Source organism: Phoxinus phoxinus, assembly GCF_949152265.1.
Source record: "Phoxinus phoxinus genome assembly, chromosome: 13".
In the NCBI taxonomy this organism is placed as follows: domain Eukaryota; kingdom Metazoa; phylum Chordata; class Actinopteri; order Cypriniformes; family Leuciscidae; genus Phoxinus; species Phoxinus phoxinus.
In genome coordinates, this window is record NC_136888.1 from 4,322,065 (window position 1) to 4,345,206 (window position 23,142).

Genomic DNA, 23,142 nt, shown 5'->3' on the forward strand with positions numbered 1-23,142 from the left:
TGAGCCCAGCTAACAAAAACATGTTCCAAGACCCTTCTGCCAATAAGCTAGGCTACATTAAAGGGATAGTTCACCAAAAACGAGTAATTCACTCAGTCTCATGTCATTTCAAACCCGTAAGACTTTCGTTCATCTTCAGAACACAAATGAAGATCTTTTGATGAAATCTGAGCTATAGCCAACATTAGGCTGGGTTTAGCTGGTTTATTTCAGCAGGGGAATCAGTTGTGTTAAACTGAAGCTCAAGTATGTTCGCTTGATGTTTGAAAACCAATGAGGTCCATTCTCCTGTCTTAAGGCCCGATCACACCAAGGAAGATAACTATAAAGATAACGATAGAGATATAGTTTTAAAAATAGTTCTCAATATTAAAGAATAGCAGAGTTAGCTATAACGATAATGGCACAGAGAAATATAGTTGAAACCACTTTCAGAACGATTTAATCCAGCTGATGATCGATAAAACATTGACAGCCAATCAGAATCCACCCAGCGGCTAATTTACAGCGACAGACGTGCACACTTAGAATAAACAGAACCAGATATTGTGTGGACTAATAATCGTTCATGGTGTGTATGGGTCTTTACGCAGCACGTTTGAGCTTCTACAGGAGGTTTGTTCTCAGGCAAGGTTCACTTGAGCTTCTGTTTATGTTAAAGCCGCACAGCTCAAATGAACTGGAAGTGACACCGGAAGCCAGACACATTACACATGTGTTCAATCTTACATTAAAAATAAGGTGGATATGTTAGCAAAATGAAAACAGAATTATCCCTTATACCGTTTGAATAAATAACGATTTCTTGACCATTAGCAAAACCTTCTTAGAACATATTTGTGTTAGCTTGGAAGAGTGCAGTGATGCTCGAGAATACAGTCCACACACACACACACACACACACACACACACACACACACACACACACACACACACACACACACACACACACACACACACACACACACACACACACACACACACACACACACACACACACACACACACACACACACACACACACACACAGAGAGAGAGAGAGAGAGAGAGAGAGAGAGAGAGAGTGAGGAAGAGAGACAATTCAGTCCTTGAGACAGAAGAGAAACACATCCGAAATCATTCGCACAGCCTCCAATCTACTCTCTCTCTCTCTCTCTCTCTCTCTCTCTCTCTCTCTCTCTCTCTCTCTCTCTCTCTCTCTCTCTCTCTCTCTCTCACACACACACACACACACACACACACACACACAAGGGGGTTTTGCTATCCTTGTGAGGACATTCCATAGGCGTAATGGTAAAAATGGGAATTTATACTGTACAAACTGTATATTCTATCCCCTTACACTGCCCCTATCCCTAAACCTACCCCTTACAGGAGACATTCTGCATTTTTACATTTTCGAAAAAATATAATTTAGTATGTTTATTAACCCGTTCCCCTCATGGGGACCGCTGGCTGGTCCCCACAATGGAGGTGATTTCAGGTTTTACTATCCTTGTGGGGACATTTGGTTCCCACAATGTAATATAAACAAAAGCACACACACACACACACACACACAAACGCGCGTGTTCTGGTACCGGGAGGCTCGCGCTGTATTGTTTCGGCGGATGGGTGGAGGTGTCCACACACACACACACACACACACACACACACACAGACAGAGCTGAGGATACAGGCATCACGCTGAGGGTAAGCGCTCCACATCTCGGCTCTGACTCACACAGCTGCTTTTTTCTCTCTTTCTTTCTCTATGGCGGCATCCTTTCGCTCCGCCTCATTGGTGCTACCCCCCCCCCCCATCTCTCTCTCCCCCCGCTCCCGCTCCCTCTCTCTCTCTCTCTCCAGGCCAATTGGTTGCCTGCCTTCAACCGTTCTCTGCTCTGTTCCTTCTCCTTCCTTCTGTCTGTCTCGGTCTCTCCTCTTCCTCCGTCTTCTTCATCGTGTGAAGAATGATTAGCATACAGGAGACGAGAGGAACTTTCCAGCGCGAGTGAACAGGAGCACAAGTGAGCGAAGGGAAGATCGTGGGAAATACAATCAGGAGCGATTGGAAAGTTTGAGGGAAGACAGCATTAATACTGGTGGGTCACTCGTGCTTTTATCTTTCTGGCTGATGGGTTGCTTTACAGATGCAGGAGTTGAGCTCGTACACTGTGTGTTTTATTTCAAGTTTCATTTACAGTGCACTTGTTACCGCCAGGAGCTAGGCTATTATAGGCTACTGGATCTTAAGATAATTAGCCTATAATCATATAATTATTCTAAAAAACAAAGAGAGAGAGAAACATGTCGTCCTTTGCTAGATTAACAAATTGTAATCAGGTTTATTTAGTCATAATAATAATAAAAAATAACACATTTTAACTTGATAATTTAGATGTTTAGGACAAAACATTTTTACAGTGTAATGATTTCTTACTCAGTATTTTTGTCTTGCATTCCAGTACAAATATCTAACAATTCTTAAGAAGATACATTTACTTGAGAAGCAAAATTACATATTAAGTTTTTCACATTTAAGTGATATATATATATATATATACATTTTTCAAACAAGACTTAATATCTTATGCCATTTTGCTTTTCATGTAAATGTATAAATGTTTATATAGTACTGGAAAACAAGACCAAAATATTGAGTGAGAAAATGTGTTTTCTTGCAGGAGAAGTACGAATGTAAGGTACGGTTAAATGAGCACATTTGAAAGAGTGAAGTTCAGTTCAGAAGATCATTTCTAGTCATTTTTCCGAATGCACTGCAGTTGATTTGTTCTGTATCATCCAGACTACATCACGACTGTGTGCTGGACGTCTCTCTGCACATGCTGGAATATCTGTGCTGAATGTAAATGTGTGTGAGGTAAACGTGTCTCTCAGGTCACGAGCTGTTGGGCTTTTTCTCCAGAAGCTTCTGTGGGCAAAGGCTTGGTTTGGTGTTTTCTAATGGCACTACAGTAAGAGTCCATATGCTTCTGGGTTGGACTTACTGTAAGGCTGGACTACACGAGTTGTAGAGATAACTGTGCGCTGCTGGGAAACTTCTGCTTTCTTGAGATGACTGTAGATAAGCTGTACTACATGATGAATGCACAGATATGAAGTGATTCCACTTTTCCTTCATTAAATATCAGTTGTATGATCCTTCCCCACCCCTGCCTATAGGTACATATTTGGTTTTCATACTTTTGTTTATTTATCTTAATCATATGTCAACAACAAACTCTGAAATAACATTAGTTGATCCTGATATTTAAGAAACTGCGGTAACACTTTATTTTACAGTGTCCTTGTTACACAGTTTCTGTAAATGATGCATAATTACATGCAACCAATCCCCAAACCAAACCCCAATCCTATAGTAAGTACATGTAGTTAATTATTATTACACAGTGCACTAATGCATAATTACACTGTAACACGGAAACCTTCAAATAGTGTAACTGCACACGTGAAGGGCATTAAATGTAACAACACAGCTAACTTCTGTTTAGATACTTCTGTTCAAAGAAAAGTAGTCATTTCTTCTATTACGATTAACAATTTTCAATTTGTGATTCTGACTACAATAAAATGGTTCAGTAATTATGAGAAATCTGTTAATCAGTAATTACAGCCATGTTCAGACACACATGTACTTCAATATGCATATCTGCAATCATCTGTGTTTCTAATTCTAAATTAAATTGATAATTAAGGCCAATAATAAATGATCTACAAATGTTAGCATATTGTACAGTATCAAATAATATGTTTACTTTGATATGACAATCAAGGCTCAAAATTATTGAAATCAATCCTTATTCTTATCCTTAATCATATCATGCATGTGCAGTGTCTCTGGTATAGAGATTATTGTCTAAATAACACATCCAGTTTATGTATCCAAGTATATATTTTGTGTAAGGCAGTGAGAGCATGAGGCTTGTGCAGCTTTTTGGGACTTTAGATTATTCACCGTATCCCCCAGAGTTCGATAAGTCCACACATACCCTTTTCATCTCTGTGCGTGCCGTAACTCTGTCTGACGCACCCACCGCTAGCCTAGCTTAGCACAAAGACTGGAGATAAATGGCTCCAGCTAGCATACTGCTCCCAATAAGTGACAAAATAACAACAACATTTTCCTATTTACATATTGTGATTTGTATAGTCACAGCGTGTACTAATAACAAGGTCACATGAGACACAGCCATCTTCTATCCGTATACATACTGGGAACTATATTCTCAGAAGGCGAAGCACTGCTACTTGGGCGGAGTGATTTGCTCGCAGCGCCTGAGAAGCCCCGTGGTGAGGAGACGAGAGTTCGCTCAAGGTGCGTTCCATTCGATCGTAAGTGGACTTCACAGGGTATTCTCACTTAAGATTCTGCGCATCTTAAGTGAGATTCCAATTCGAAGGGAGCGAACATGTTCAGGCATAGGGAATAAGGGAACATCGATCGATACATCACTTCACAGGAAGTGGAGAGCGATGATCACCCAACTGTCATTGCGCGCACCACGTCATCACCAGTCAGAACGGTGTACTATACGGCTGTGCGCGGGAAGAAGGCGCACGAGACCGCTATGCAATTATATGACCATTGATTAAAAACACATATATACACATAGTTAACCAAATAAAAGTTTATTTTCATATTGCATGACAGTTACAGCAGGGCTTCAATTCTGTTAATAGTCAATAGCAGCAATCGTCAATTAAAGTGTATAATAAGCATACGTTTTTCATTATAATATAGTACTCAATGTTTTTTATTGTATAGTGTACTTATTTTAAATGTGATAGTAAATCAAATTAAAATATGAATGTAGTCCTATATATATTTATGTTATATCATAATCTGTGCAACCCCGTCGTTGACTTTCTTTGATGACGTTTGCAAATGAGCGGTTATTGTCGGTGAAGTCCACATCAGCTGATATACCGTGCTCAGGGAGTAGGGAGCAGTGAACACTGCGTAGGGACCCTGTCGAATGGAACGCACCGTCAGAGTAGCAGTGTAGCAGTGCTTCGCCTTCTGAGAATATAGTTCCCAGTATGTATACAGATAGAAGATGGCTGTGTCTCATGTGACCTTGTTATTTGTACACACTGTGACTATACAAATCACAACATGTAAAAAGGAAAATGTTGGCGTTATTTTGTCACTTATTGGGAGCAGTATGCTAGCTGGAGCCGTTTACCTCCAGTCTTTGTGCTAAGCTAGGCTAGCGGTGTGTGCGTCAGACAGAGTTACGGCACGCACGGAGATGAGAAGGGTATGTGTGGACTTATCTAACTCTGGGGGATACGGTGAATAATCTAAAGTCCCAAAAAACATTTTGGGAATGTTACTTTTGAATGTTATCGTAATGTTCTGAAACAAATAAGCCTAGTAACATAAAAAAAATAGGAGAACATCCAACTAAAACATCTTTTTCACTTCGTGACCTATGTAAAAATAATGTTTTTATGTTAACGTTTTGAGAACCTCTCCAGAACATTATCTAAAGTTCTGAGAAAGTTCTCTGTCACACCGTGTTTATGAATCAGGGGAATCTTTTTTATAATGTTACTTAAAGACAAACTAAATAGTAGCCAAAAATGTTGTCAAATTAGCAGCAAGATAAAAACAGTCCAGACACTTTAAGTTATGTGAAGCAAACTCTCTTTTTCGATGCATGTACTGTACATATTATTCTCAACACTATACTGTAGATCTGAGACAAAGTGCACTTTATTTTTAATGATCTATATTGAAAAAAGCCCAATTTATCTGATCTACTGATATAGAAATAGTGGAAACATACTTGTATAGACTTTGACATGCACACTGAAAAAAATATTCTATTCTATATTGAGCCAATTTTCAATAAGAATTCAATTCACCCTAAACAATTTCACAACTGTGTCCATAATTGAGTTTACTGTAATATCTATATCACTGAATACTCAATAACTTGGAAGAATATACAATTTGAACTATATTATATTATATTATATTATATTATATTATATTATATTATTGACCAAATTCCTTCCCATGTCAGGTTTTAGATACTTCTGTTCAAAGAAAGTAGTGATTTCTTCTATTATGATAAACAATCTTCAATTTGTGATTCTGACCACAATAAAATGATTCAGTGATTAATGAGAATCTGTTAATCAGTAATTACGGCCATGTTCAGACACCAGCTTTACACACTTTTTTACATATGTACTTCATTTTTGAGAAGTGCGTATCTGCAATCATCCGTGTTTATGGAAATTCTAAATAAATGTGATAATTAAGACCAATAATAAATGATCTACGAATGACCAGAACATGTTTGCATATTGTACAGTATAATATATTATGTTTACTTTGATATGACAGTCAAGGCTCAAAATTATTGAAATCAATTCTTACGTCATGCATGTGCAGTGTCTCTGGTAGGATAAAGATTATTATAAATAGTATAATATGAATCCAAGTATAGATTTTGTGTAAGGCAGTGAGAGCATGAGGCGTGTGCATGATACAACTCAGTGTGTGTGTGTGTGTGTGTGAACTGTGATTGAATTGAGGAAAGAGCCTTCATCTGGTTCCCATTATGCTTTGTATGAAATACTGTTTTAATTGCTGTAGGTGATCAGTTCATATATTTCAGCGAGAATATGAAACGTTCACTGCTATGTAAATTCTGGCATTATTTGCGAGATCCTATCTTATCGTTTCACACACAGATGCTGTTCAATTTTCAAAGGAATTTTAAAGTCTTTGTGCAATTGAGTTTCACACAGTATTTGGAGGGACAGATCATCAATGCATAATGACTTAAATATCAGTGTATTGCTCACATAAATCTATCTACAAAGATTGTTGAATCGAAATCAAAGACTTCAAAATAGACATTAGGTCTCTTCGGTAGTGTAAAGTATTAGAGTAAATGTAATAGTTACTACTGTATACCTACGTAAATTTTTGGCTACTTTGTAGTTGTACTGAGTATCAAAGATATTAGCAACTTTTACTCTCTACTTGAATACATTTTTGAATAAGTATGTACTCTTTACTCCAATACATTTGTGATGAGTAATGCAATTGCTTACATGTGAAACTCGAAAAATTTGAATATTGTGCAAAAGTACATTTATGTCACTTAAAAGTTAATTTACTTAAAAGGTGAAACTATATATTATAAAGACTCATTACATGCAAAGTGAGATATTTCAAGCCTTTATTTGTTATAATTTTGATGATTATGGCTTACAGCTTATGAAAACCTTTTCAAAATATTCTAATTTTGAATTTAGGGTTTTAATAAGCATAAGCTGTTATTATAACAAATAAAGGCTTGAAATGTCTCACTTTGCATTTAATGAGTCTATATAATAAATTAGTTTCACCTTTTAAGTTGAATTACTGAAATAGATGAACTTTCGCACGATATTCAAATTTTTCGAGTTTCAACTGCATTATATTTTGCAATGCACCAAACTTTTTCTGCAGCTGTTTATTTCTGCTACAAAAGAAGTGATATCGCCATCTTCAGGGCATTGAAGGTACTACTTGTGCGTTCTGCGGACCTGTGTACCTTAAGCTGGGTTCACACTGTACGATTTCAGCTACAATTTGGCCGTCTTAGACAAATTTTGCAAATCCTAAAAGATTCCTCTGATCCCATAGGCTAAAATCTGAAGTCTTTGATCGTTAGTTTGACCGACAGCCGATTAATGACCATTTCAATCAAATTTGAAACGAAATTCTGGCAGTGTCAGAAGATTTGACTCTCAGTCCTGCAGTGTGACTTCTCCTACGACGACCATCAAACATTTTTCTTATTTTTTCAAAACAAGCCATGACCAAAATTAACTTTAGAGATTTCTTTGTAGCCACCATTTCAATCCCGCGTGTTTCAATCCTCACGGTCACTGAACGCATCAATGATTGATGATATAATACTCCGGACAACTTTTCTGTACTCTCGTACAGTCTGACATCAATGACAACTGAGATCTTACAGTGTGACGAGGCTTACAGAGAGGATCATGTTCGTACAGCAACACTCGTAAAGGACTATTATAAATGTGCATCTGGCTTTACTCACCCAAACTTGTGCACAAGGCTACTTTACTTTTAATTGTGAGTGCATTAGCAGTTGCTGAATCACAGGTGTTCATATATGATGAGGACAAACCACCATGACTATTTAATTTCATCAACATTATTTGATTTATCCGTCATATTGAAGAGACCTTTCTGGCTATTGAAAGGTAGAGGCAGACTGTGATAAACTCACATCAACATAGATGAACTTCACACTGTTATTGAACTGAACTGAATCAACACTGAACTGAATTGTCTTTTTACAGCTGCTTTTCTGTAGTTTGCATTATTGATCGTTATATTCCTGTTTATTACTGTGAAGCTGCTTTGAAACAATCCGAAACATCGTATACGATGCTATATAAATAAAGGGGACTTGACTTGAATAACGTCTCCATTTACGGTATTTACGGTTCAGCTGACGGACCGATGGCTGATCTTTATTAGGCGTGAAGGCCACATGAGTAATTTGGATCTTGATTGATACGCGTGACGTTCTGTGCCAGAAAGAGCCTTCCCCATCATCATCCATAGCAAAGCATGATCTATATCTAAACAGTGAGGCCAATTAAAAAGCCATCTTGACTGTGGAGCGAGTCCGTAACCGAGAGTGTGCGGTAGACGAGTGATTGATGCCGTCGCTCACCGACAGACACAACATTCATCTCGCTCACCTGATGGCACCACAGTCCCAGCGTGTCAGAAACACGGGGATCTGCATGAGTTATGTGCTCTGCAGCCGTAGGGTTAGTCATCGCTGTTCTCCGGAAGAAGAGGAAGAAGAAGAGGAGGAGGAGGAGGAGGAGGAGGAGGAGGATTACCGTGCCTGTCTTTGAGGACTCCAGCGTCTTTTCTTCAGGCTTAGTGGTGCGCTGCTTTCAGAGAGGATGCTTTCAGTGCATCCTGATGTTATTCTCCTCTGTGTGGGAATCGTGTCAGAGTTGGAGCCGAAAGCTTTGTGAATGTAGGAGCGAGCCGGCCGGGCGTCATTTGGTTTGATTTCACTTGAACGATGAGGTGAGACAATTAACTAAAGCTAGGGATCTTTTAAACAGTTTATATATATATATATATATATATATATATATATATATATATATATATATATATATATATATATATATATATATATATATATATGACATTAAACAATATGGATCTACTTGGAATGACATTAGAAACCAAACATCAAGAAAGACACATGAGGCACTTCTTTTATTTAATATATTGTACATTTACATTTGACACCTGGCTGAACTATGTTGGTCCAGGAACATGTCTCACTTGGCAAAATCACTGTGACCGGATGGATGGATGGATGGATGGATGGATATCAGATACCTAAACACCCGCTAGTATAGAATAAACATGACTGTTCAGCACAAAGGTGAACACAATTTAATATGTGTAACGTTATGAATTATAATGAAGTTAACTGTTTCAACCCGTTGACACGTTTGATGATGTTTCTTGAGCAGCAAATCATCATATAATAATGATTTCTGAAGGATCATGTGACACTGAAGACTGGAGCAATGATGCTGAAAATACAGCTTTGATCACAGGAATAAATTACACTTTTATATAATATGAATATATATATAAAAATAGAAAACAGTAATTTAAAATGTTTTATAATAGTTCACAATATTACAGTTTTTACTGCATTTGTGATATATCAAATGCAGCCTTGAGCAGATTTAGTTTTTTTTTCTAAATGTTAATTATTGCAAACTTTTGACTGGTAGTTGCTACATACAGCACATGAACTCATTTGCAATAGCTGATTCTTTTGTGCTGACAGTTTGTGGGTGGGTAGTCATACCCATAATTCGTGTCATGGCCGGTATGAATGAGACTGTGTTTACACTTGGCATTAACATCAGAAAGGACGCGGCGCGTTTACATTTGTTATCAAGTGGCCTCTGTATCTGGAGAACTGATAGGATTTCTGTTTCCTGTGGGATATTTGAATTAGGTCTGTAATAGGCCTTTACTACGGACGCAGAAGCTTCAAGTGGCCTGCTAGCGTACAACTACTTTCATTTAGACTTATCAATGGCAGTATTAACACATATAGCATGGGATTTTTGTGGTTTATTCATGTACAATCGACCACAAATAGGGTATTTAATCTACCAATTTAAGTTTCCCAATATTAATCTTGTATGATGAGACAAAGAACATTTTTATTCCGACGCATTTCATGATTGGAGAGTGCGCAAGCATTTATATAGTCTACTGTATGTGTAGTATGCAGAAAACGTCTAAGAAATTATATTAGAACAAGTGTAGACCTTATTGGTACCTTATTAAACCTTATTGGTAAAGATGGTACAAATGAAACAATGCTCTCATTGCTTTCATTCACTTACTTTACTTTCTGAGACAGTCTTAGATCAAATCAAGTTTAAATTAAGGAATATTTGATTATTTAAAAAATAATATATATTTTTTAAAAGATCATGTTAAACGATTCATATCTACTAGGTTTAAGTGCAAAGATTATAGTGTGCAAAGAATAGGCTATATTGTAGACAGAATTGGGCATTTTTTTATAATACACATGCTTAAACAATAACAACATATTATATTACATTTTTTTTAATTCATAGTGTATTCGTCTGACAGTAAAGTAACTTGAGCAGCGTGTCTTCATTTCATTCTCACGACTCTGCTGACAGTCGACACGTTCAGATAATGTTGCACAATTAAAATGAAACACACAGTGTATACCAAGTAACTCTAAATAAACAGTTTTAAATATTGGCGTTTACTGTCAAGTTCAAATATATGACGCCGACGTCTGGATTGCGTTTACATTACACTGAGATCCACTCACAATTCACGCACTACCTCCAAGCATGACATTTCAATCAGAAATGCATTTATGCTTGTCTCTTCAGTGTGTATGTGGACAGGGTACAGGTTGCATGTTAATGGTAAGGTGGATTTTGAACAATAAGGCTTTGGCTCAGTTGAAATGTGCTGCTCATGCTGGGGTTTGAGCTATAGAGATGTTGGCAGCATGTGACCCTGCATTGTGCCATGAATATCACTAACATCATGAGGGTGTCAAGCCGTCAACAACTCCTTACTGTTGGCATTACACACTGTGACAGCTTCCTGGAAAGCTTTCCTTAAAGGGGTGGTAAAATGCCCTTTTCACAAGATGTAAAATACATCTCTGATGTCCCCAGAGTGTGTGTGTGAAGTTTTAGCTCAAAATACCCCACAGATATTTTTATATAGCATGTTAAAGTTGTCACTTTTTGAGGGTGAGCAAAAACGCACCGTTTTGTTTCTGTCCCTTTAAATGCAAATGAGCTGGACACCTTTATCCGCCGGACACCACGATTACCTCACACACACACTAAAATGACAGAAACTGTTCTGCCTTTAATGTTTAAACCGGAGTCAGACACAGATGGAGAGACTCAAGAAGAAGTGACGACATGTAGAAGCAACAGGACGTCTCTGAATGGTTAGTTGATGAATTTATGTTGCTGATGTGGAGTTAACTATCTTCAATTAGCATATTCTGTCATGCTAATCTATAAGTCGCTCGTATAGGAACTGTTGTGAGATGCACAGAGTGACTTTCTATTGCATGTGAAAAGACGGATGCTAAAGTTTGAGCTGACTCACAAATGTGCTCGACTACAACAACTCTTCCTCTTCTCAACATGGACTCGTGTTCCCGGGGGCGGGGCTTATGTACATTTTAGGGTTGGTGATGTCACTAACCCGGGAGGAATGTCGTGTAGTCCCTACCAGCCGTTTGTTGTAGTCCTTTTCTTTAAAAGCAAATTTCTTCCTTTGCTTTGAACTTTGAGCGTTGTAACTTTGCAGATGTTGTTTATGATCAAACAGCAACATTACACACTAACTACAGTTAGAAAAGTGAAATCATACTCAACCACCCCTTTAAATAAGCTTTCTTAAGACAGAAGATTATTTAAGGATATTAATATTTTCATTTTTGTGATCCATCCGTCCATCCATCCATCCATCCATCCATCCGCCAATGCCATTCTGTGAGGATGTAGGACTGGAAAATCAGTCTGGAAATCCTTGGAAATGCTAATGCAAGACTTTCCGCTGGATTTTTAACCTCTGTCTTTGAATATTAATGACATTCAGTGTGCATGTCTGCCAATGAACAGGAGCGTTCCAGATGAAACGTTATGGAGGCAAAAATAGTCCTCCCGCACAGGGCTAAGAAGAGCAGAGCGATATTGAAAAATGATTACAAAACACCCATCCATAATTCATCAAGCATATTGTTGAGGGCGCGGGACTCTTATTATGGCTGCTCTTTAAATCAGATTTGTCGGTTTTGATCAATGTAAAGTCTTCTAGTGACACGACTGAAATATTTGGCAAATATTACTCTGTCTAATGGATAATGGATTAAGACAAGTGATGCCACTGGGGATGAATGTGTAATAGCTGAAGGTAAGAGTACAATCATGATTCCAAGAAGATTTTCTCAGCTCATTCTTGCAAAAATTGTTGGATTTAACTTTGAACAAATACACAGAGCAAACTATAATCATCAAAGATGATTATTAGAAGTTATTGCCATTATTAAGGAACAATGCTTTTAAATTATCTTGAAAGTAAGAGAAATTACATAGATAAATGGGTTTAACAATTGTTAACCATACCATATTGATCCCGATCCTAAATGTGTGGTTACCAATATCTATTAATCTTTACAAATCTTAAAGCACAGTGATTTTGAAATCACAAAGTGATCATTTATGTTATCACTATGTTATTTTAATAACCCATGACTTTTCTCTTTCAAAACATGTTTTAACTGCTTAGGAAGCTAATATCATTAAATCGTCCTACATTTCAGTCAACATTCTTGTGCTGAATGTGTGTATTTCTGCAATTTACTTACAACAAAGTTGAACTCTCTGAGGCCAATGTAATTATGAACATCTAAAATAAGAGAAATGTACTTCTGTTTCGTCAAAATAATGATGTCCCTTTAAGTTCAAATTATTATTTTTAACTGGAAAAAGCATAAACCAAAAGTGCAATTTTATACAATGGCTTATGTAAAACTAAGAATCTTTAAGAGATCCAAATGTGATAAACATGGTGATATGATTACAGTGACTAATGTCCATAACCCAACTTTTTGGATTTTGTGTCATGAAAATGTTGAAATACTGTTCTTTGTATAAATAAAAAAAAAAAAAAAAAAAACACACTATGACAGACTAATATTCTTTAAGTGAGGCTGTCAGAGAAAAACCCTCATACAATTTTTACTATTCAGGAGAATGAAAAGCTAAAATGGTGAGATCTGTCAGCCAACAAATGAAGCTCACTTATTGTTGATTGTATCTCTTTCCATTGTACGAAAACTTTTTTGTGTGTTGAAATTACACATTTAGCTACAAGCACGATTACTTTTAGCTATGGATTTCTTTCACCTCTGCTCTTTAGGCTTTCACAATGCCTTGATCGCTCATTTTGACATTCGTACAATCACTTAAATGGACTGTTTGCAGGCAAGCATGAGGTTGAGCCTCAAATAAAACTCTTTCGACTTTCAGAAAAGCTCTGAAAAGAAGACGGCCATCTCAAAACATGTCAACCAATATTGAAGGATCTTTTTTATAGACATTCAATATTGGAATACTGTACATGCAACAATAACTGTCTTTGTGCTTTATCGATTGCATACTTTAGGCTAGAAACTCTGATTTAAAGATGCAAATGCTTGTCTGATGCATTAAGCTTGTTGTACTGTACTTAATCTGTACTTAATGTATGTTTCTGCTTGACTTTCACAGTAACAAACCTTGGTTCTCAATCATAGCTATAAACATGGCGACAGTTTAACTTTTACAAACTTACTCAGCCAGGAGTGTATTTCCCGTACTACGGAGTAACTCCGGAGTAGCGGTAGCATAAGCCATCAGGCAAGTGCTATTTAAATAAACTACTGATGTACTTACAAACTTTCCAATGCCTCGTTTTATGAGAACAGAACCTATTTGTACTACTGTAGAAGTTTGGTACCATTCTGGGCGTTATTAGTGGAGTAATTTATTAATTATTATTAATTGGAGAATAGCGCCTACACTAAGCCATTCAACTGATATCTCTAAATGAGCCCTAACTTTAATAATGTTTGACCAAGGGAAAAAAAAAAACTTATGGGTGTGTGTGTGTGTGTGTGTGTGTGTGTGTGTGTGTGTGTGTGTGTGTGTGTGTGTGTTTGGCTCGAGGTCATGGTGCAAAGGACCCTCGGTTTAAATTACTCTGAACCATCCCTTTAAGTCCACATGTCATGCGAACAAGAAACTCTGCTTCTAACCACAGGTCAAGAGCTGTCGCTCAAACACACAACTCTGCGATGCTGTTTACGAATGTTCGTTGGAACGATGGTTTCGGGAAACACCGATTCGTTAAACTGCTGATAACAACGAAACTTGTGACCATAATTGGCTAACGATTGTTTTGGGAAACACCGATTCGTTAAACTGCTGATAACAACGAAACTTGTGACCATAATTGGCTAACGATTGTTTTGGGAAACGCACCCCAGATTGATACTTGGTTTGGTTCAAACCTTAAATGTTGATTTAATATTAATTATTAATAATATTAATTTTCCCAAAGACAAAACCATTAATACAAAGTAACATGAGAAATTGACTAGTGAGTAGATGAGTTTACCGGTTCGATGTGATAATGTTTAATGTATAGTGCCATTTAGACACTTGTTAGCAAACGCTCTTTTCAAGACAAGTAAAAGCTATATAAAAAAATCACAAGGGGGTCTACTGATCTCTTTAGAAGAATAAAACATGAAAACATCTTGATGTCTGTTCACCACAGACCTTATTTCAAGCATTTAACCAAAAAACCCATTGACTTAACTTTTTTTGCCCTACAAAAATATGTCATCCCTGTGTCTGAATAATACGTAGGTCATTGTAAATCAAGGTATCTTCTAACAATAATTTTTTGCCTTCTGGTGAATGGGATACTCATGCGGCCATTCGAACACTTCTGGTGGCCATTCAGTGGAAGATTACGAAACAATCACACACTCAAAACCCGTTTAACTTTGCATGCCCAAACCATAATTCTACATTTAGCAAATACTAAGGCAAGTACATAGAAAGATGTGGAGAGAATTGTAAGACCAAGAGAGAAAAGCGTGTCCCAGGGGCGCCTTTGTCAGCGTTTTTTGGGAAGAGGCGAATGAGACCCCCAGGTGCATGCTGGAGTTGCCCTACTTCCAAAAGCTACATCTGCCTATTGTTTGTCCTGGATTTACTAAGAAGTAAGCCAACAGCACTCACAAATCTCCCCAAATTTCACACACTTTTCTTTATTCTGTTGGTCTAACATGGGACAATGCAGCTATAGCTTCTAGATATTCATTTGTAGTGTCTTTTAGTCTTGGTCTACTGTAAATAAAACCATGCATTCTGCATTAGACAGTACAGATAACACTGCATGCATGGTCTGTCTGAAAGCGGAGGAAGGTGCTGCCCGAGTCTTGCTCTGACCTATTTTCCCCAGCCCTGCCCAACACTTGCTGTGTGGAGCTCTGAAATAGCTCAGTAAGAAAAGTGGTGCAAGCATTTCCATCTTGCATAACAGGCTGACGGTTCCTTTGGCCAGCCAAGGCACTGAGAAGCAGTGCAGTGTACACCGAGAGTAACACAAGCAGGCGGATAATTGCGTCAGGGAGTTTTCAGACTGTTGTAGTGCCACGTTTCCGCAAAGTGCTGTGAGGTTGGCAGGCTTTTTCACCAAACGCTCTTTTTTTTTGGATAATCTCAGCAATGCTAGTATGTGAGAGCGTATTACATTGACACTACATGCGTGTGAAATTCAACAGCATCGTTTAAGGGAGCGACAAGCGGGCTACTGTAGCTTTATGTTGAGTCGCTTTGTAGAGTATGGCAAAGCGTAAAAAATGTTAAACAGTCATTTACGGTTCTGTGTTTATGCAACACGCTATCATGAGCGAATGGTGTTCTGCCAACAAAACAACATCATTTTGCTGATGTTTTCCCCTCATTGGATTTAATAGCTTTTAAGTATCTTTTCCAGATGTAGATTTTTTTTTTAAATCATGTTATCCTGGCATATTCTGCCATGTACTCTATCACACAAACTTATGTAATTCATTCAGTGCTGTAACTAAAATATCTCTACATAATGAAGGTCTTTGGACACCCATATTCTGCATCCAAACTAGGTGTGGGAAGCATATAATTTTACACTACTTAGGTGTCGGTATTATTTTTTTTATGTCTCTTTTGCTCACCAAGGCTGCTTTATTGTATTATTGAATTTTTAAATAGCTGTTTTCTATTGTAATGTTTTAAAATGTAATTTATTCCTGTGATCAAAGCTGAATTTTCAGCATCATTACTCCAATCTTCAGTGTCACATGATCTTTCAGAAATCATTATAATATGATGATTTGCTGCTCAAGAGACATTTATTATTATCATCCATGTTGAAAGCTGTTGTGCTGCTTTAAACTTACTGACTTTAGATCCATGTATTAATGGCTATTTTCGGGTAATCCGTTGAATTAAATACTTTAACGCATCTCAGTTGATTTTTTTATTTATTTCTAACTCTATGGATGAAAACAAAATATGCCATATTTGAAGTCTTGTACATGGACTGGATCTGGGTGGAGAATGGCAGTGTGTCAAAGCTGGTTTACATCCTGATAAATGTTCATTTCCATGGTTTGCTCATAGATGAATCATTCATAAAGCAATCGCCAATGAAAGCATTCTGCATCAGGGCTGTTTTCTTTCTCCTCTATATTCTCTTTTATAACATGAGATTATCTATAGCATTATTTGGACTGGATACAGTTTCTAAACTGTCATTTTATGTACTGATTGGGACAGGATTGTACTCTGGTCATGTGTTCTGGATGTGCATCACCAAACCCATTAAAATAATCAAGACTTATGTATGTGATTTAGTTTTATATAAATTATATGATTTAAAATTATTACGTATACCTGTCTCCAGCAGTCAGTCAATAAGGATGACTAGATTTATATATATATATATATACATATATTATATATTTATTTTTTATATCAAATGGGATGCCAGCAACAGGAGAAGTTTAACCTTACAACTTTTTTACACCCAAATATATTAGTTTTTCTCAAATTATATTTATGGCTTGGTTCAATCCATACATTTTGATTTAATATGAATGAAAAACATTTCTCTTCCCAGTCCAAAACATTCATACAAAGTGAAAAATGTGTTTATTATAAAGATCAGATACTTAATCAATACATTTTCTTTAGACATAAGCCTAATTGTTACTTAATTTAGGTAAACAAGGCTTTTTACAACTTAATTTCACCATAAACAAAAACAAAATTAGCTATGATATGAAAGAAGAATTTCCCCTTGAGATGAAACCATATTTTTTTGATTAGACTGATTTAAATGACAAACTATAACTATAAATGACATAGTTGTTTCACTTTTATCGGCGTATGTGAAGAACAAAATAAATTGGAATTACAACATTTGCAATACTTAATTGTAATGTGTCACCCGTGAGTATTATTACCAATGTTTTGTAAAAGAAATGAAAAGGATTACAAGCAAGTGTCTTTTAAACACAGCTGTGCCTAAGCTCAGTGAACAGTAGTCCCGTCTGTATTAGTTTTATTCGATATGTGCTTCTGATTGTCGTGATATCTGTACATTAGCACTTTAGTGTTGTTGGTGGCGTTGTTGTTCGGCTCACTGGTTTGTGGCTGAAGGGTTTGTTTTAAGCGTGAAGGGCACTGGAATCTGTCATGCCTGGCGTGCCCTCTCTGGATACATCTGCCTGAGTGCTGCAGACCTCTCAGGATGTGTGCGAGAGACGCCGGCTGTTGTGGGCTAAATAATCTGAGTGAATGTGAACGTGCTTGAGACTCCATAGTCCTATAGAACCGGCGACATCAGGGGATTTCATTTCCAAATCTCTGACATTCACAAGCTTGCTAACCACTAATCCACATCTGTGCAAGGCAACCCATCACCCAGCTGCTGAGCGTGCAGTGTAATTGTATGAACGGCTGACTGAAACATTTTCTTCATCATCTAAAATATGAGAATTTGAGAGGAAGAATCAATGTGGGTTGGGAAGGAAGATTCAAAGTATTTGTTAGCATGTTGCTATGCAGTTGCTAAGATGTTACTCTCGCAAGATCAAATATTTGGATACTCTGGATTTGTCTTTTTGAATGTCAGTGTAACTCGTCTCTCAGTTTGGGTCGCTTATAATGCAACATGCACATCTCACCAAATTCGTAATGAGAACTGTTTATAAATCTTTATTAGCAATTAAGCAGCCAAGCAAATGACTCTGTACTGCAGTAAAGACAATCTATATCTATTTTAATCATGACTCCTGATGAGTTTTAGCATGTTTATGGATATAGCCGTGTTAATGTATTTGGTCTTGGCGGACTGGATGTGCTACGCTGCTTCTGCATGAATCGACATTCATAAATCCCTTAGCAGATCTAGGCAGGTGGAGCTGGGGGAGGTGGAGGGTTTTAGAGGAACTCTAACTCTCCAGCAACCAGCAAAAACAGATCCAGATTATTTAAAGAGGAGCTATTATCCAAAATTCACTTTTATAAGATGTTTGAACACAGATGTGTGACCACAGTCTGTGTAAACAACCAGCCTATAATGGTAAAAATCCATCCGCTCCTTTTTTTAACCCCTTTAAATCATTAACAGTCTCTCCAAACTAGCGGCCCATGACTGGTTAAACCCATGACTGGTGACGATCTGCCCTATTAGCATAGATCCCGCACTGAGTGAGCTGCAGCAGTCCGCCATTGCATCTGAGCCACTGAGGACACCGTGGTTAAACTCCAAAACAACTACATAAATTCATCAACTACCCATTCAGATACTTCCTGTTGCATTCTAAGAACTTCTTTCTCAGTCTTTCCATCAGTGTCCGACAACAGTTCGAACATGTCAGGTTGAACACTATCACTGACTTCTGACATTTTGGCTGCGTGACATTCCCCAGTCTAATTGTTGCCAGAGAATCTGAAGCATGAACTGTAAAGGCTCCGCCCCCTTCAGGAAAGTGGGCCGGGAGCAGCAGCTCATTTGCATTTAAAGGGACACAAAAACAGCATGTTTTTGCTCACACTCAAATAGGGGAAAATTTTACAAGCTCATAATAAATTATCTGTGGGGTATTTCAAGCTAAAACTTCACAGACACATTCTGGGGACACCAGAGACTTATATTACAACTTGTGAAAAAGGGCACAATATGTCCCCTTTAATTGTTGAGCAAGCAATCTCATTGGCTGCAGAATCAGCAGTGGCCAATTAGCTTCTGTCGTGTAGTAAAATTGTGTGATTGCTAGCAGATTGCATGTAAAGGACCCACATCAGTCTGCTCAATCTAGAGTTTCATGACTTAACTAAATACTTATCCGTATAACATTTTTTGTCAAAATATGGGAACCCTATTTGATGTGGCGCCAGTAGTGATGAAACCCTAGAAATTCCCCTGCAAACATTATAAGTCCCAGTGTTGGAACATTGCTCAACCAAAAAGATCCAAGGACCTATTATAAAAATAGTGTTAAGCATTTTTTCAAATCACTAATCCTAAGTATGACCAATAGTAAGTTTGCTAAGTGCTTGCTTAGCAAACACTTGCTTAAAGCAGCTTCACATGAATCAACAGGAAAATAACAGTGTTAATGTTGTAAAATTAATCAATTATGAAATTTCAGCATAGTAGCCATATAAGACAATAGTGTCATCGTTATCCAGCTCAAGTCAGTTCAATGTTTATTCAGTTCAGTTTTGCAAAGTATATCAGTTATGAAACAAAGTTCAATTTAGTTTTAAGCAGCTCTACAAAAGACAATTGTTGTCATCCACTTCAAGTCAGTTTAAATTTTCTTCTCATCCGATGGCGTCAGTGCATTTAAATCGATATTACTGAATATTAATTGTCTTTTAAACTAAAAATAACAAAATCCATCATGTTGTTGTTTTCAGAATGAGAAGTATCAGAAGCTGATGTGTTTCATGTACAGGTCATAGGCATGAAGGATGGTTCCTGGAGTGCGGAGGCATGTCGTGTATTCTCTCTCATGCACAAATGCGTTGACATGGCTGGCTGCTCCCGCTGTGACGGGCTGAGGTTTGTTGTGGCTCCGCCCCCAGTGCTGCTGGTGTTGGCTGGCTCTGGCCGTCAGTCAAACTGCAGGATGGTGTGCGGCTCTAGTTGCGTGACTGCTGGGCAACACCTGTCACACAGAGTGTTCCTGTCTGAGACAGATATGAACTGACAGCTCGAAGGCTCTCTCTCTCTCTCTCTCTCTCTCTCTCTCTCTCTCTCTCTCTCTCTCTCTCTCTCTCTCTCTCTCTCTCTCTCTCCCTCTCGCACTTCCTCTCAGGCCTTGATTGTAATCTCAGGGTTTGCTGGTGTATAAGAGGAACAAAAGGACATTCCTCCATCCATATATCTACAGTATAGTATAAGTGTGACAGGATTATAGTATTATAATATTGATAAGTTATTGTCCTGTTGTTTCAGTGGCGCCTGCAGCTGTGCACAATGTGCACACTTTGTTGGCTATGTGAAATCAAAACTCAAAATGCATGGCCATAAGTAGTTTAAATAACAAAAAGTGTAAATCTTAGCGTTGTTTAGTAATGTATTAATTTTTTTATTATCATACAGTCACTCAACCCTGCATGACATTTACATACAATCTTCTTTATATTTTTCTCTGAGCTAGCAATAGCATATCATCAGTGTAACAATGAAAAGTAATGCCATGCTTTTTAATGACATGTACAGGGTGAAAAGCAACGGTCCTAGTACTGAGCCTTGCGGTACTCCATACTGAACTTGTGATCGATATGATTTCAGTTTGAAAAATAACTTGTTTGACAACACATTGATGTATTCTTGAAGATTCAACCTGCAGTTTGAGCTGCTGTTCATACATTTCAGGACCCCGGACAGCACCTCAGAGAGAAAGCCAATGACAAACACTACAGTATATGTGTTACTGCCTTGAACAAAAGCCAAATGGATCATACTGCATTAGCTTTAGTACTAATCACCATCACCTTTAGGGACTTCCTAAAGGCCTATCAGTGTTATTACCCTGACATTACCAGTCATGTTGTTTTGTTCCCTCCAAATGAGAGTATCAGTATAACCTCAGACTGATGATGTTTAGTCTCCCATGAGTAGTGCTTTTCTCAGATGATGGGGCCGGTGGCAATCTCCTTGTTTACAATCATATGGCTCCGGCTCAAAAGGTATCCCCTGATTTTCCATTTCCATTTTTTTCTCTCTCTACAAGAGCTTCATAATTGGAGGTTGCCAGGGCAATACTGGACTGAAAATAAAGAGGAAGACAGATGTGCATATGTGATAATTAACTCCTTCCCAATGAAGAGTCATTGGCCTGTAAGGCACGATATATCGCGCTGCCAGCCCGAGCTAAAGGGCATGTGTTGGGAATCTCACAGTGGCCAGCAGCATGCTAATGTCACACTTTTGATGAGGAGACACACTTCCAAAGTGTGACAACAGCTTCACCCTTGGAGAAAGGAGAACAAGAGGCAGACAAACAAACCAAGAGCGACACAGATTGAATCTTTAATAGCACACGCATGGGAAAGATTTGTCAGTGAAACAAAGCAAGACCTCAAAGAAGACCTCAATGCCTGAGCAGTATTCTCTGCCGGGATTATTCTGAAACGGGCTTTTGTTTATTGGCCGGCTGTCTTCAGCGTTCAGCGAGAATCATGCACACTATACCTAATTATTACATTAGGAAACCTCTTGACAAGGGGAAACATAGCTGCATCTGCAATTTAATTATTTATACATTGGAAGATTTGTAATTATCATCCAAATATCGTTTTTGGTGCACTTTGCAGTTTTACTGAGAGTTACTGTACGCATAGGCAACTTTTTTTTTCAAAATTAAGTCAAACTAATTTCAGAGCAACAAAAAAAAAAGCGTGTTTTACCTCAATCTATCATAGATTTTACATTAAAATGCAACCAATGACAATCTCTATAGCTCTTTTGGCGCATTTTGCTCTCAGCGACTCTGAATGGTAGATTTTTTTTAACAGAATCATGTTTTTTTTACCAGTTTTCACTGTTAAACACAGTTCTTAAAAATAAGTTGAAATAATGTGAATTAATGGCTTCAACAAAAGCATATTCACAGCCTCAGTTTTATAAGTTATCGTTAAAAATTTATTTCTGAGTTTTTACTTGTGAATTCTATTTAGATCACACAGATGAATACAGGTTCATCAACATAGGAACGAGAGTAAGAACTAATTCACATGTGGACACACCTATTGAGCAGAAATATTTCCTGAGAACCTTTTCTTTGCACATATATATGAACAACAATCTAAACACACAATGTTATATAAGGGCAGTCCTTGGAGTAGCCAAATATGAACCATTGCCATTCTGTCATGCTTTGTTCCATGTAATGCATAAGATCCTACTCGGAAATACAATGTGCACTTGTCTCTCTGCCCTGGCACGCTGCACGTCTTTTGTCCTATAGCAATTAAAACATCTTTGACAATGGCTGTTTCTTCAAGCACCGGCTTGAAATACACCCTGCTCTTTGACACGAAAACAGGAAAAAGAATGATATTTCCTCTTTTACTGCAGCCCCATGCTGAGCAGAAACAAAAAAGGAAAGCAAACAGGAAGAGCTCAGAGCAGAGAAGACAAGAACTTGTGAGGGATATTTTTAACTGTACGATAACAAAAATAATAGGAACCTAGGCACAAATAATAACATGACAACACTCCCTTCAGCCTGCAAGACAGTGTGTGTGAGGGGGTTGATAAAGAGACAGTAGCAGAGCGTGACTGAGATGAGATGTAACACAAGCTGATAGGGCAGGGAAGTCAGTTTACTTCACCATTCCAAAAGAGAGAAAGGAGCATCACATCTGGATGGAGTGCGTCTGTTACAGCTAATGTATATTTTCTTG

At 37.7% G+C, this 23,142-nt stretch overlaps 1 protein-coding gene across 1 annotated transcript in view; it reads left to right on the plus strand.

Annotated features, from left to right (window-relative positions):
* The first annotated feature begins 1,630 nt into the window (after window positions 1–1,630).
* Window positions 1,631–23,142, plus strand: part of myt1lb (myelin transcription factor 1-like, b) — a 169,522-nt gene continuing 148,010 nt past the window's right edge. Inside the window, exon 1 of the mRNA XM_079633122.1 lies at window positions 1,631–2,084. The gene's annotated coding sequence lies outside the window, so the exon portion shown is untranslated. The remainder of the gene's footprint in view (window positions 2,085–23,142) is intronic.